This window comes from Neomonachus schauinslandi, chromosome 3 (genome assembly GCF_002201575.2).
Source record: "Neomonachus schauinslandi chromosome 3, ASM220157v2, whole genome shotgun sequence".
Lineage (NCBI taxonomy): Eukaryota > Metazoa > Chordata > Mammalia > Carnivora > Phocidae > Neomonachus > Neomonachus schauinslandi.
The window spans coordinates 185,232,697-185,247,494 of record NC_058405.1 but is presented as its reverse complement, the minus strand read 5'-3'; the positions used below and the strand labels follow the sequence as shown (position 1 = coordinate 185,247,494).

Sequence of the window (14,798 nt, the reverse complement as noted above, 5' to 3'; positions counted from 1 at the left end):
TTCCCCTGCTTATGAAGTGCTTTTATAAATTCATGTAACACAAAAATTTCGGTGCCTATTATAACATTTAAGTGAATTCTGGAGTTTAGTGTTTTCACATCTTGATAATACACAGGAGTACATCACTAAAGGCAAGAAGTACATTAAGGATATTGCTAGAATGCATCTAAGTATCATCTCCCTGCCTAATAAAGACAGAATCATCTTTTTTTTTTTTAAAGATTTTATTTATTTATTTGAGAGAGAGAGAATGAGAGACAGAGAGCATGAGAAGGAGGAAGGTCAGAGGGAGAAGCAGACTCCCTGCTGAGCAGGGAACCCGATGCGGGACTCGAATCCCGGGACTCCAGGGTCATGACCTGAGTCGAAGGCAGTCGCTTAACCAACTGAGCCACCCAGGCGCCCAAGACAGAATCATCTTAATGTCATTGAAGTACCAGAGTTCTGGTCATAAATGACACAACAACAAATGTAAGATATGCAATCAGGCAGCATACAAAATCAAAATCAAAAGAGATCAACCCAGGCTCTTCTCAAATAAAAGCTTTGCTACCAAATAAGCTTGACCCCAAAATACTATGAGGTGGAAACTGCTTCATTTTTCAGTAAACAGCTTCATTGGTCATGTGTACTTTGTACAGGATTATGTTATAAATTCAATCTCATGTTTCTCTCCCATATTTTATTACTATGATTAAGTCATCTACAGAACTACCAAATTGGAACAAATAAGATTACAAATAAGATTATGCTTTAAAGACTTTCATACCAAATGTCATTTTCAACCCCCTGAAATTTACTCTAGTCTCTCTTTTGGGATAAATGTGCAAACTTTGGAGACAAATTTTAGAAAAAGTAGCTGAAGGCTCGGGTCAAACACAAGTACCTTTAGAAATAAGAAGAAATCTCTTTTTATCCAGTGAGGAAGGAACAGAGAAACTTGTGGAATCTAGAATAGGGACCAAATAAAGACTTCATTTTTTTTATAACAGAAATCAGAATCTCTTTAGGCAAAGGAAGGTACCCATTGGTGTCAGAATTCATACTCAGCACCAAATAGCAAAAGAAAGCATCTCAAAAACATACAGGGTTTTATTTTCATAATGTGTGAGCAGTCAGTCATACTGGAAAATCTCTGCCGTGATCAGTAAACTTGGGCAAACACAGAATAAAATAATATTCTCTCCTGACATAATTCAGGGCAATATTTCAGCAGCACTGAAAAAGCCACTCTAGAAGGTATTAGAAATCGTGACATGTATTGCATGAACTCCTAGTCCATGCTATCAAATAAAGTCTGTCTGCAATCTTTTCACTTTTCTTCATTACTTTTTGGAGAGGTTCTTTTATCTTTTCATTTTGGAAATGTAAATACACATATAAAATAGAAAGAATGAAGTAATAAATACATGCTCATCACTCAAATTCAACAACTACCAATAAATAGCCAATGTTTTTCATCTACTCCTCTACACACACACACACACACACACACACACACACACACACAGGCTTCATATACCCCATATACACATATACATACTAAATTATACTGAAGCACATGGGAAGACTTTTAAATTCCCTTTTAAGAACTCTACATTACAGGGCATAAATGGCAAAATATTCTATTCAGCAAACAATTCAGTGATAGCTACTGTTATCCCTTAAGGCCTTTACTTACATAAAGCATAAATTTTATGGAACAAGGTTATCATACAGGTGTAATCCAAATTTCAGCTATGATACAGAACAGCTACTTAATAATAAAGCTGAGAATATAATTCATCCACCAGCTATATGCATAATTTAAATGGTAATCAAAGCCATTATCTACCCACAAACACTAATCTCAAAATTAATAAGACAAAGGAAAGAGCTGCAAAGCTTACCCACATGGCCAATTTTACCATGGCAATTTAGAAAAATGTCTAACTTTTAGAATCTATAATCAGATGAACAGAATGACTAAAATATACAAGAAGTGAAAGTAATTTTCCCTAGGTTCATATGATATCAAATGTCAGTTTTCATGAAAAAAAATTTTTTTTTAATTTTATTATTTTTTTTTATTTTATTTTACACAAGAGATTATTACCAAGCTGGCTTCTGTGTTAGCTCTTTATTTTTAAAACTCTGTCCGTTATATCATTACTTTCTTCTCGGGAAAATGTGGCTACACCAATGCCTACTCTCAAGGGCTGCAGCCACAGACATCTGGAATTTACTCTCTACGGGAAGTCCTCGCTGAGGACCATGCTCCCGCCTACAACACAAGGTGCTTATCATGCACTGTAGACACTCCCAGAGGAAGACAAGCCAAGTCACAAGCAGTTGTACTGTCCCCTCAAAAATGACAATGAAGATTTCTAGCATTATTCAAGGCATCTGGAGGAATGCAGGACACCACATTCCAAATGGCAAAAAGATGAAGACTGAATCCAGACCACAGATGGAAAAATGGGGAAAGTTGAATGACCCCTAAGCCAACTTGTCAATTTTGAATCTGTCTGTCAGCTGAGCGCCCTGGACTAGGGGACCTTGAGAGAGGCCTCCCAAGACAAACTGATGCTAGCCCTCCTTTCTGTAGAGAAACTATGGTTCACATTCACACCATTCAACAGAAGTGAGTTTGAAAGATGGTGACTCTAGGGTTTGTGGCTTTTCAAAATTCTACATTTCCCAGATAGAAACCTCTACCACCCACCAGGGCATTACTGCGGATGTAACAGTTAATCACTTCAGGTAGAGAGCAGAAAAATAGGACAATCCAAGGAAGCAAAGAACCAAAAGAGGTCTAGAGGCCCCAGGGAAACAAGCTGGTCCTCTACTTCCACTCCAGACCTCCAGTTTCCCAGGGTGGATGCAAGCCTTCTGAGCAGAGAAGCAGAGTATGGGACACTGACTCCACAGCCAAGTTCAGAATCTTCTGATTATTTTAAAACATCAGACAGCCAATGTTCAATTTGTCATTTATCGGGAAGCTACGTCACTAAGATCTTGCTATCTCTAGATGCACATAAAATATAAGGCTTATATTCATACACAGGCTTTGTGCAAATTTCACTAATCCAGATGTGAGGAAATCCAAAGTTATGATTCCCACAGCAACTGTAATCTTGGCAAACCCAGACTCATGTATTCTGTACTACTTCAGACAGTAGTGACCTTAAAAGAAACTCAGAATAAAGCACATTTTAATCTCCACATCTAATTACAAAGAAAAACTCTCAGATCAGAGATTAGAAAACCGCTTTCCTTCAGGGATAGTGGAGCTATTTCTTTGAGACAATTAACAAAGACTGGACCAAGCACTGAAGAATGTGCTCGAAGAAACAATCCTTACCTGGCCTGAATGACAGGGGCCAGGCAACTAACTTAATAAAGTTTCGTTTAAGCTCTCATTTCTGATTTGCTAAAACAACCAACTGGTGGCATTTAAACTTCATTTCAAACATTTAACACTTTCAGAAAGTACCCTAAATGCTAATCGGATGCAGAATAGGCTCAATTTTAGCCCCCACTTGAGGTAACAGATGAAACATTTGAAGCCACCACAAAATGGATTATCTACTAGAAAAGAAGTCAAAAAATACTTGCTCATGTCCACTAACATAGAAAATGGTTTCACTGGTCCTTAGTTCAAGGTTAAAATGCCAGTTTCTGGAAAGCTAGGTGCCACCCAATAAGCTATAAGATTAATGGAAGACAGCAGAGCTTAGTGGTTAAAAGGCTTCTGCAGCCAAAATGCCCAAGTTTGAATTTTAGTTCTGCCACTTAAAAGCTGTGGCTCTGGGCATGTTACTTCACATCTCTGTGCCTCAGTTTTACCATCTAAAACGGGCCGACAAAAAAACCTATCTTGCAGAGCTGTCGGGAGTACTAAATAAGGTAATATAAGTAAAGCTCTCACAAGAGTGCCTGGCAGATAGTAAGCACTCAAAAAGCATTTGCTATTATTAACGTAAGGTCATTTATTTTATCTTTGCAGCAATTTTTTTATTTTTTTATTTTTGAGAGAGAGCATGGCGGGGGGCGGAGGGGAGGGAGAGGAGAGAGAGAATCCCAAGTAGGCTCCATGTTCAGCTCAGCGCAGAGCCCGACATGGGGCTCAATCCCACAACCGTGAGACCATGCCCTGAGCTGAAACCAAGAGTCAGACGCTCAACCAACTGAGCCACCCTGGCGCCCTAGCAGCAATCTTCATTTATTTGAAAAACCAGCACTCACACTTTTTAAAAAAGACCAAAAAATCTAAAAATACCATGATGGTAGTACTTTAATCAGTCTCTATAGCACAACAATAATAAATGACCTTGCCTCCTCTTGCCTTCTTCCTCTACCCATCTTGCTAACTAAAGACAGAGTCCAAACATTTCAGCTACTTCATAATCTGTTGGCCCATACAGGCTTATTGTCTTCCCTACTCCTATTATAACCTTCTGCTTCAATCAAATTAGTTTTCTCACAAACCTCTAACTACAGCTTGTACTCATTCAACAAACATCTAAGAATCTATGGAGCCAAGCACATTACTAACATGACATGCAAAGCTTCTGCCCTTAAAAAGCTCACAGGATATAGCAGAAAAAGACATGTAAAAAATAGTTTCAATAGAAGAGAACTACAGTCACAAAAGAGCAAAAGTAAGGTAGCTGCATGGAGAGGAACTAGTAAACTCTGTTGGTGAAGAGGTCCCCTCTGGGAGGGCTTCACAGAGAAAGGCTTGTGAGAAACACTCAAAGATGAAGAAGCTGAGGAGAGGGTCAGAGGACAAACAGCCACAAGCATGGGCAAAGGAATTCTAGGTAATGAGGTGCAGCTGGACTGCTGGGGCGCTGATGGAAGCTAGAAGCTGGAAAACAGGGATAAGCAAAAGGAGTCTTGTACCCAAGTCAGAAGCACTGGGGAAAGGTTCTGCCCTGGAATCACCAAAGAATGTTCAGGGGCCTAACATGATCAGATCTGCATGTTACCATGATCACTGCAGCTGCAATTCAGAGGCTGATTTGGAAGGAGACACTGGGGACTGAAAAACCTATTAAGACAACTGGAAGGATCCAGGTAGCAGTAGGGATGGAAAAAAGGGAGACGGGTTCAAAATACAAATTAAGAACAGAATTGGTAAGACTTGGTATGAGCATAAGAGGAGGGGAAACCTAGGAAGGCTCAGAGTTAGCTCTAGCAACTGAAGAAATAAAAGAATGGTGATAACACGTAGGCAGGATCAAGAGTACATGACCCCAAATGCACAGCCTGGGTCTTTATTCTAAGAGCAATGGAAAGTAGGACAGGGACAGAACTTTAAAAAAAGGTAAAAACCTAAATAGATCTTTAATCACAGAGAAGAAACCAGAAAACACTGCCAAAGATCCACACACTCCCCCCAAATTGCACCAGGCCAAGATGATTTGAGAGACAGGTAATTTCAATGTTATGGAAGCTTTTCAATTTATTCTACGAGGCTAAACAACCCCGATACCAAATCTGACAAAGAAAGAACACACACACTCTCTTTTACATACAGAACTACAGAGAAATTTTTATTATAAACAAAAATGCAAAACCCAATATAAAAAATAAAATACTAAGTCCAACATTAAGTTTCAAAAATTATAAAACATGAACCCATGGTAGAGATCTGTTAACATATTCATTAGGTTAGTAAATTAATGGAATGGAACCAAATCATCATGAAGATAGAAGCCAAAAGGCATGTGTTTTATTTTGTTGTTTTTTTACTTGTTCCAAGAATTACTATCAAAGTGCATGCACTTGAGCCAGAGACCCTGGTCGCTTGTGTAGCATACCACCTACACCGCTTCTGAGTCCACCAGCCAGCCAGTGGCCTAGACTCCAAGCTCTAACAATGTGCACCCTACACCCGTTCTGAATTAAGACTTCTCAGTAAACTACTAAAAAGAATGTTTTTCTAATGCAATAAGATGAATTTATCAAGGAAACAACACCTCTTCTGTAGTATTCAGGCCAAGAATAATACATAACTTGAATTTAATCGTGAGGAAACATCAAACAAACCAAATGAGGAACATCCCTAAAAAAAAAAAAAAAAAAGAGGACTCTATTCTTCAAAAATATCAATGTCACAAAAGACAAAGGCTAAAAGAATATTTCCAGATTAAAGAAGACAAAGGAAACAGGACAACTAAATGTTATGTGTGACCCTAGACTAGATCCTGCACTAGAGGGGGAAAGATGCTAAAAGATGCATTACTGATCAACTGATAAAACTTTATTTGTAATAGCCAAAAACTGAAAACAACCCAGATGTGCCCTTCAGCAGATAAATGGTGAAACAAGCTGTGGTACGTTCATGCCATGAAATACTACTCACAATAAACAGGAACGAATTATTGATATATACAATAACCTGGATGAACTGCAAGGGAATTATGTGGAGTGAAGCAATCTCAAAGGTTATGTACTGTATGGTTCCATTTATAGTATTCTCGAAATGACAAATCAGAGAGAGAGAGGAGAGTGTCACGGTTGCCAAGGGTTAAGAAGGCAGAGAGGGAGGGAGATGGCTGTAGCTATGAAAGGGTAGCCCAGGAGATTCTTGTGCAGGACCTATTTTGTATTTTGACTGCACTGGTGGTCACACAGATCTACAGATGTGACAGAATACACACACACACACACACACACACACACCCCAGTACAACTAAAACTAATGAAATCAAAATAACATGGGTGGATTGTATTGACATCAATTTCCTAGTTGTGATATTATAGTTACACATGAGGAAACTGGGTGAAATATCCACAGGATCTCTCCGTATTTCTTCTTAAAACTGCATGTGAATCTACAAGTATCTCAAAGTAAAAAGCTTAATTTAAAAATAAAGTTTAAAAAGGAAAAAACTTAAAACAAAAAATAACTTACAATTGTGAAGCACTAGAAGCATTCCTATTAACTTAAGAATAGGAAAAGGATGCCAGCTATTATAGTGTTATTTAATATCATTCTAAAGGCACTAGTCATTGCTATAACCAAGACCATATAAACATTAGAAAAGAGGCAAAAGATCAATGATAAATGAAATCCTTGCTACTTAGAAAATCCAGCACAATCAAAAGTATTAGAATGAGTTCAGACACTACTAAATTAATAGCCTTTTTATTATATCCCACTAATACTAAATTAGAAAACTGGGCAATAAAGAACTTGATTCTATTTTTAATTCTTTACCTAAGTCATATATAACTTTTTTTAAATATTTAAAAAACTGTCCCAGGAATATAATGACTATGTGTCTCTAATAAGCTTCTCCAAACATATTCTCCAATTCCCCCCAGTGAGCACCGTATTTGTTCTCTGATTTGCTGCATCTCAGTCTCTAATCCAACCTTTACTTCAGAAGCCAACAGCTAAAAAGTAGATTCAAAAATGTTTTCCAGTTCCCCAAGGCCTCAAATACTTTGCACAAGTCTAAGTCAGTTGTAAGGGATGAGGATCTAAGGTTCCTTCCAGCTCAGAATCTCCATCTTGCTAGGAGCCAGAATCCCTTTAATCAGTTCCAAGAGACTCAGTGTGAGTTCTTGTGCAGCCCTCAGGACACCATCTCTCCACTTCATGAGGCTTCCCTCTCCCAGGAATTCCAAGTTCTTAGTCAGTGACACTCACTCTAGAGTAGACCCACATTAATCCACCCATTTTTAGTCCAGGCCTCTCACAGTAGCCACCATTTCAAACTCCAGCCATTTCTAAACCACTATCAGCTAATCCATGTCCTCCAGTGGATCCCCTGTGCCATAAATCCTCTGTGAAAGCCAAGACAGTTTTTTTCACTCTATAGACAGAAGTGCTTAGCTCCAGGTCTTCAATATACAAGAAATATCCTCAGTTAAGAAGCAAGATAAGGGGTGCCTGGGTGGCTCAGTTGGTTAAGCGTCTGCCTTCATCTCAGGTCATGATCCCAGGGTACTGGGATCGAGCCCTGCATTGGGCTCCCTGCTCTGCGGGGAGCCTGCTTCTCCTTCTCCCTCTCCCTGCTTGTGCTTGCTCTCTCTCTCTCTCTCAAATAAATAAATAAATTTAAAAAAAAAAAAAAGGAAGGGGGCGCCCGGGTGGCTCAGTTGGTTAAGCAAAACTGCCTTCGGCTCAGGTCATGATCTCAGGGTCCTGAGATCGAGTCCCACATCGGGCTCCCTGCTCAGCGGGAAGCCTGCTTCTCCCTTTCCCACTCCCCCTGCTTGTGTTCCCTCTCTCGCTGTCTCTCTCTCTCTGTCAAATAAATAAATAAAATTAAAAAAAAAAAAAACAGCAGCAAAGATAAATAAATAATAAAGCTAAGAAACACATCTAAATTTGTAAATAATGTATGAGTAAGGTGTCAATTCAGATCAGTGGAATAAAGATAGATTTCTCACTAAATGGTGGTGGAACAATGGTCAACTACATAGGGGAAAGAAATGGATTGCCCCACACCAAATCTGATGGATTAAAGAAGTGACCACAAAATATGAAATGATAAAAAGATTAATAGATTCAATTGCAAAAAATTAAAATATGTAAGTATTGAACACACACCATATCAAAAACAAATATAAAAGCAAATATCTTGCTTCCCATGTTAGGTAAATTACTCCAAAGTACAGAAAAAGATGAGGGGTGCCTGGGTGGCTCAGTTGGTTAAGCATCTGTCTTCAGCTCAGGTCATGATCCCAGGGTCCTGCGATCAAGCCCCCTGTCAGGCTCTCTGCTCAGTGGGAGCCTGCCTATCCCTCTGCCCCTCCCTCCCCCCATGCTTACAATCTCTCTCTCAAATAAATAAAATCTTAAAAAAAAAAAGAAAAAGATGAAAAACTCCCTAACATGCTAAATGGTAACTGTATTCTAGATTTCAAACCCAAACAAGGAAAGCACATAAGCAATAATAATAGTAATATAGGACAATCTCACTTATGAACACAGATGCAAAAATACTAAATAAGATATTAACAAACTGAATCCCAACAGCATATGGAAGATCACACTCAAGATATATTCTAAGAGAATCTACGTATTAATATGATTTACTACATAGTAACAGGGGGAGGTGGACAGCTTAATAAATGCCCAACAAAAAACATTATACAGTTTATCACCAATTAGTATTAAGCAACATTAAAAAAAAAAAAAAACCTTAGCAAATAAAGAAATAGTGCGAAAAAAGTCAGGGTACCTGGGTGGCTCAGCCGGTTAAGCATCTGCCTTTGACTAGGATCGAGCCCCTCATCGGGTTCCCTGCTCAGCAGGGAGTCTGCTTCTCCCTCTCTCTGCCCTCCCCCCAACTTGTGCCCTCTCTCTCTCTCTCAAATAAATAAATTAAATATTTTTAAAAAATAAGTCAGAAACAGTAAACATTGTACTTAGTGGTGTAATGTTAAAGTTCAGAAAGGATATCACCAACAACTCAACACTGTACCAGAGAGGTCCTCATCGATGTAATCAAAAAAGTTGGTAAAAAGAAGAAATATTGGAAAAGAGACTAGGTTTTCAATATTTTCAGATAATATGACTATCCAGAAAATCTCAAAGGATATACTCACAATTTATTAAGACTCATGATTTCAGCAAGAATGCAGAAAGGGTAGATCCAAAATCAACAAATAAGTTATCACTAACGTTCCTATATGCCCACAATAATCTAAAAACAAAACAGAGAGAAAGATTAATTCTAAGTAGTAACCAAAATCACAAAATGCCTGAGGATAAAATTAATAAGACTGATATAAGATCTAAATTAAATTTTTAAATTATTTTTTAAAACACAGAAGACCTAAACAAAGAAACAATCCCTGCTCTTGACCAGAAAGACACAATATTATAAAGATGTCAGCTGTAAATTGATTAAAAAATTACAATGTAACCACAATTAAATTCAAATCATGACTTTTTTATAGAAATTGACAATCTCATCTTAACAATCAAATGGAAGAAAAAAGGCAAAGGATGCAAATGGACATTACTCCAAAGATATAGTCAAGGCCAAAAAACTCATGAAAACATGTTCAACATCATTAGCCATCAAGAAAATGTAAATCAAAACCACAATGAGGTCCCCTTCACACTCACTCAGAAGGCTATAACAAAACAAAACACAAACCAGAAAATAACAAATATTGGCAAGGATGTGGAGAAAGTGGAACTTTCATAAATTCCTGGTAGATATGTAAAATGGTTCAGCCACTATGGAAAACAGACTGGACGTTCCTCAAAAAGTTAAACATGGGATTGCCATATGACCCAGCAACTCCAGTTCTAGGCATATACCCAAAAGAGTTGAAAATAATTATCCAAACAAATACTTATACACACATGTTCATAGCAGAACTATTCATAATAGCCAAAAGGTGGAAACAACCCAAATGTCCCTCAATGGATAAATAGTGGCATATACATAAAATGGAATCTTTTTTAGCCATAAATAATGAGTGTATCTGAAGGAATGAACCCATGTTACAACATGGATGAAACTTAAAAACATTATACTAAGTGAAAAAAGCCAGACAGACACGAGGTCACATATGATTCCATGTATATGAAATATCCAGAATAAGTAAATGCACAGAGACATAACAGAGATTGGTGGTTGCCAGAGGACAGGGAGAGGGAAGGAGCCCTGGGTCAGGCTCTCTGTTCTGCGGGGAGTCTGCTTCTCCCTCTCACTCTCCCTCTGTGTTCCTGCTCTTGCTCTCTGTCCCTCTCAAATAAATAAATCTTTAAAAAAAAAATCCAAGGATTTATATACAGAATATGTCAAGATGTCAAGACCTACAAATCAATATGAAAGAAGCAACCCAATTAAAACAAAGTTAAACAAACAAAAAAGAACAGACAAAAGATAGGAACAGTCAAAAAAAGAAATACGGAAATTTAATTGGCCAGTCTTTGCATAGGCATGGTATTATTCTTATGTGCAGTCAGGATAAAGAACCCCAAAACCATACCTATTTGAGGAATGGAGAGTGTCCGGGCTGCCCAAGGTACAGAAGAAGGGGAAAGACAGGAAAAATAAGCCACCTTCAAGGACTTCTACCCACTCACTAAGGTATGGCCCTCAGAGATGGGTTCTGGAGCGCATGGAGATGGAAGGCCTTAAAGGAAACTGGCTTATTTGTATCCAGTCAGAAAGCATTATCTTTTTTTTATTTCTAAAAGGCAGAAACATATGAATCTTATTCTTTATGAGACTGTGAGGAAAATTATTAAGAAATAAATTTATGCGGGCGCCTGGGTGGCTCAGTTGGTTTAAGCGACTGCCTTCGGCTCAGGTCATAAATCCCGCATCAGGCTCCTTGCTCAGCGGGGAGTCTGCTTCTCCCTCTGACCCTCCCCCCTCTCATGCTCTCTCTCTCTATCTCATTCTCTCTCAAATAAATAAATAAAATCTTTAAAAAAAAAAAAAAAGAAAGAAATTTATGCTCCTAAGTACAAGCAGGCCAGGATTCATTATTGGCACAATGTGACCAAAGCAGACACACATAATGTTCTAGGGAGAAGGAAATCACTGAAAAATATCTGTATTGTGATTCCATTTTACAAATTTCAAAAACATGCAAAAATTAAAAAACAGTTTAAGGATACAAAGGATGTCGGGCGCCTGGGTGGCTCAGTTGGTTAAGCAACTGCCTTCAGCTCAGGTCATGATCCCAGGGTCTTGGGATCAAGTCCCATATCGGGCTCCTGGCTCAGCGGGGAGCCTGCTTCTCCCTCTGACCCTCTCCCCTCTCATGCTGTTTCTCTTCCACTCACTCTCTAATAAATAAATAAATAAATAAAATCTTTAAAAAAAAAGGATACAAAGGATGTGGTTCAAGTATAAAGAAAATACAAAACTCAGGTTACCTCTGAAAGGGAAAAGAAGGGGTAGAATTACAAACAAGAACATAGATCTTCAACAGCAATGACATTTTTTCCTACACTGGGTGGTTGTTATATGGATACTCATTGCCCTATTATTCTGCATACCTTACATATATGTTTCATACATTATTTTATAACTTCTCAGTATTTAATAAAAGACCATAATTTAAAAACAAAAAAACAATGTGGGATTAAAAAGGCACAGCATAATAAGTCAATCAGAGAAAGACATGTATCATACAATCTCACTGATATGAGGAATTCTTAGTCTCAGGAAACAAACTGAGGGTTGCTGGAGTGGTGGGGGGTGGGAGGGATGGGGTGGCTGGGTGACAGACACTGGGGAGGGTATGTGCTATGGGTATGTGCTGTGAATTGTGTAAGACTGATGAATCACAGACCTGTACCTCTGAAACAAATAATACATTATATGTTAAAAAAAAAAAAAAGAAGAAGATAGTAGGAAGGGAAAAATGAAGGGGGGGGAATCGGAGGGGAAGACGAACCATGAGAGACTATGGACTCTGAGAAACAAACTGAGGGTTCTAGAGGGGAGGGGGTTGGGGGGATGGGTTAGCCCGGTGATGGCTATTAGAGGACATGTATTGAAATAAAAAATGAAAAAGAAAGAAATTCAGATATAGAGATATAACATTATATTTTTGTACATCAAATATAAGGTTATATTTTGCAAAAAAAAAAACTAATGATGTAATGTATGGTGACTAGCATAACATAATAAAATAAAATTTTTAAAAAAAGGCACAGCATATAGCCAATGATCTTGTAACAGCTTTGTTACGGTGACAGATGGTAGCTACACTCGTGGTGAGCACAGCACAATGTATAAAGAAATTGGATCATTATGTTGTACACTTGAAACTAATGTCACATTGTGTGCCAACTATACTCAAATAAAAAAAGTAAAACAAAAAAACACTGTACAGATTGCATGTAAAGACATATATATATAGTCTCTTAATTCTAGATTCAATGTTTGCCACCGAAAATCTGCTTGGTTCTGTCATCTCCTTCTAAGTAGACAACTTTCAGGAGTTAGCAAAATCCTTGATTTTCACCTTTTCTTCTGAAGCTGCATTAGCAAGGAGATTCATGGGTGTAGGGAGAGTTTACAACGAAGGGCAATGCACTCTTTGATCAAACTCACTGAGGACCACTAGCAGTCACTTCAGGGAGGTCCACAAAGAGGGCACTTGCCAGAACTCCAGGGTAAAAAGGTTTGCATAAGAAAATTAAAAGCATTGCAGGAAGAATGATGCAATTTGAACAGTAAGACATTTTTCCATTAATTAGTTTTTAATTGACTGAAATTCAATGAAACCGTGGTTGAAACTTCAGCTCCCGATTTAGATACTGTACAAAGATGAGAGTGAGTCCAGTTGAGCACTTGCGGTGTCAGAGCCAACTCTGCATGTAGTGGGCGCTTGTGAGTTCAAGGACAGTACCGTATGTACTCCTCCCTACCAGCCAGAAGTAAAAAAGTCCCAGGGAACCAGGCCTGGGCTCTGCCCACAACACTATCATCTGAGCGTTCCTTTCATTAGAACAGTACAAGATTACACAATGACCCTTAAGTTGAAGCAGGATTCTGGATGCCTGAGGAAGTGGGATACTCTTTGCGTATGGTAAGCTGACTGCTGAGACAATCGATAAATGAATTTGCACAAAGTATGCTGACTTCTTTGGAAGGAATTTTATGAATACAAGATTTAAGACTTCTTATACAATAAACAATGCAATCACAAGTAATAATAAAGTAGAACCAAGGGTACTAGAGTAAGAAATGTTATCAATCAATCAATAAACCTGTGAATTATATACAAGACTGTACTAAGTAATGAAAAGAAATTTTAAAAGACACCATCCCTGTGTCAGAGGCATGCAGCAACTGGAGACAAGGTATATTAAAAAGTGGTGTTAAAGCCAGACATCAAAAATACTCAACAATTCAGTCCAACCTCCCTAGTCATCTGCTTTCCATATCCAAACCCAATTCAGCTAAACACACGCCCCAATCTTCCAAACCCACACATTGCAATACACTCCTCTCCTCCTGAAATGCTTCACCCTCATTAGAACAACCTACAAAATCTCAGGTGTCTGGATGGCTCAGTCGGTTAAGCGTCTGCCTTTGGCTCAGGTCATGATCCCAAGTCCTGGGATGGAGCCGGCATCGAGCCCAGCGCGCATTGAGCTCCTTGCTCAGCAGGGAACATGCTTCTCTCTCTCTCCCTCTGCTGCTGCTCCCCCTGCTTGTGCGCTCTCTCTCTCTCTCTCTCTCTCTCTCTCTGTCAAATAAATAAGTAAATAAAATTTTTAAAAAAAAGAACCTGCAAAATCTTACCTGTCCCTCAGGTTTCATCCCAAAAGCTTCCTGCATCCTTAGAAGTCTTTTTAATCTACATACTCCCTTATGATTTTGCATAATTCTTCTCTATTATGGTGCCTTCCCTACTATTTTTTAGTTCTATATTTGTCTTATTCCTCCTACTGAGGCAGGAGTAACAGAAAGAGCAGAAGTTGTGAAAAACCTAGATTTAAATCTGAACATTGTCTAACCCTGACCAAACCAAACTACCTTTCATAAGCCTGTTTCCAAACACACAAAATAAAGAAATTATTAAATATCTTGCATTACTTTATTTTTTTAAGATTTTATTTATTTTAGAGACAGAGAGAGAGCAGGGGGAGGAGCAGAGAGAGAGGGACAAGCAGACTCTGCACTGAGTGCAGAATCTGACGTGGGGCTTGATCCCACAACCTTGAGATCGTGACCCGAGCGGAAATCAAGAGTCAGATGCTCAACCAACTGAGCCACCCAGGCGCTCCGCATTACTTCCTTTAATAAATAGGGTGTGTATGGGGCGCCTGGGTGGCTCAGTTGGTTAAGCGACTGCCTTCGGCTCAG

At 38.6% G+C, this 14,798-nt stretch overlaps 1 protein-coding gene across 1 annotated transcript in view; it reads right to left on the bottom strand.

The window, feature by feature from the left end:
- DIS3L2 (DIS3 like 3'-5' exoribonuclease 2) overlaps nucleotides 1-14,798 on the bottom strand; it is a 349,227-nt gene that overhangs the window by 323,884 nt on the left and 10,545 nt on the right. The window contains exon 2 of the mRNA XM_021690362.2: nucleotides 9,553-9,650. The gene's annotated coding sequence lies outside the window, so the exon portion shown is untranslated. The remainder of the gene's footprint in view (nucleotides 1-9,552; nucleotides 9,651-14,798) is intronic.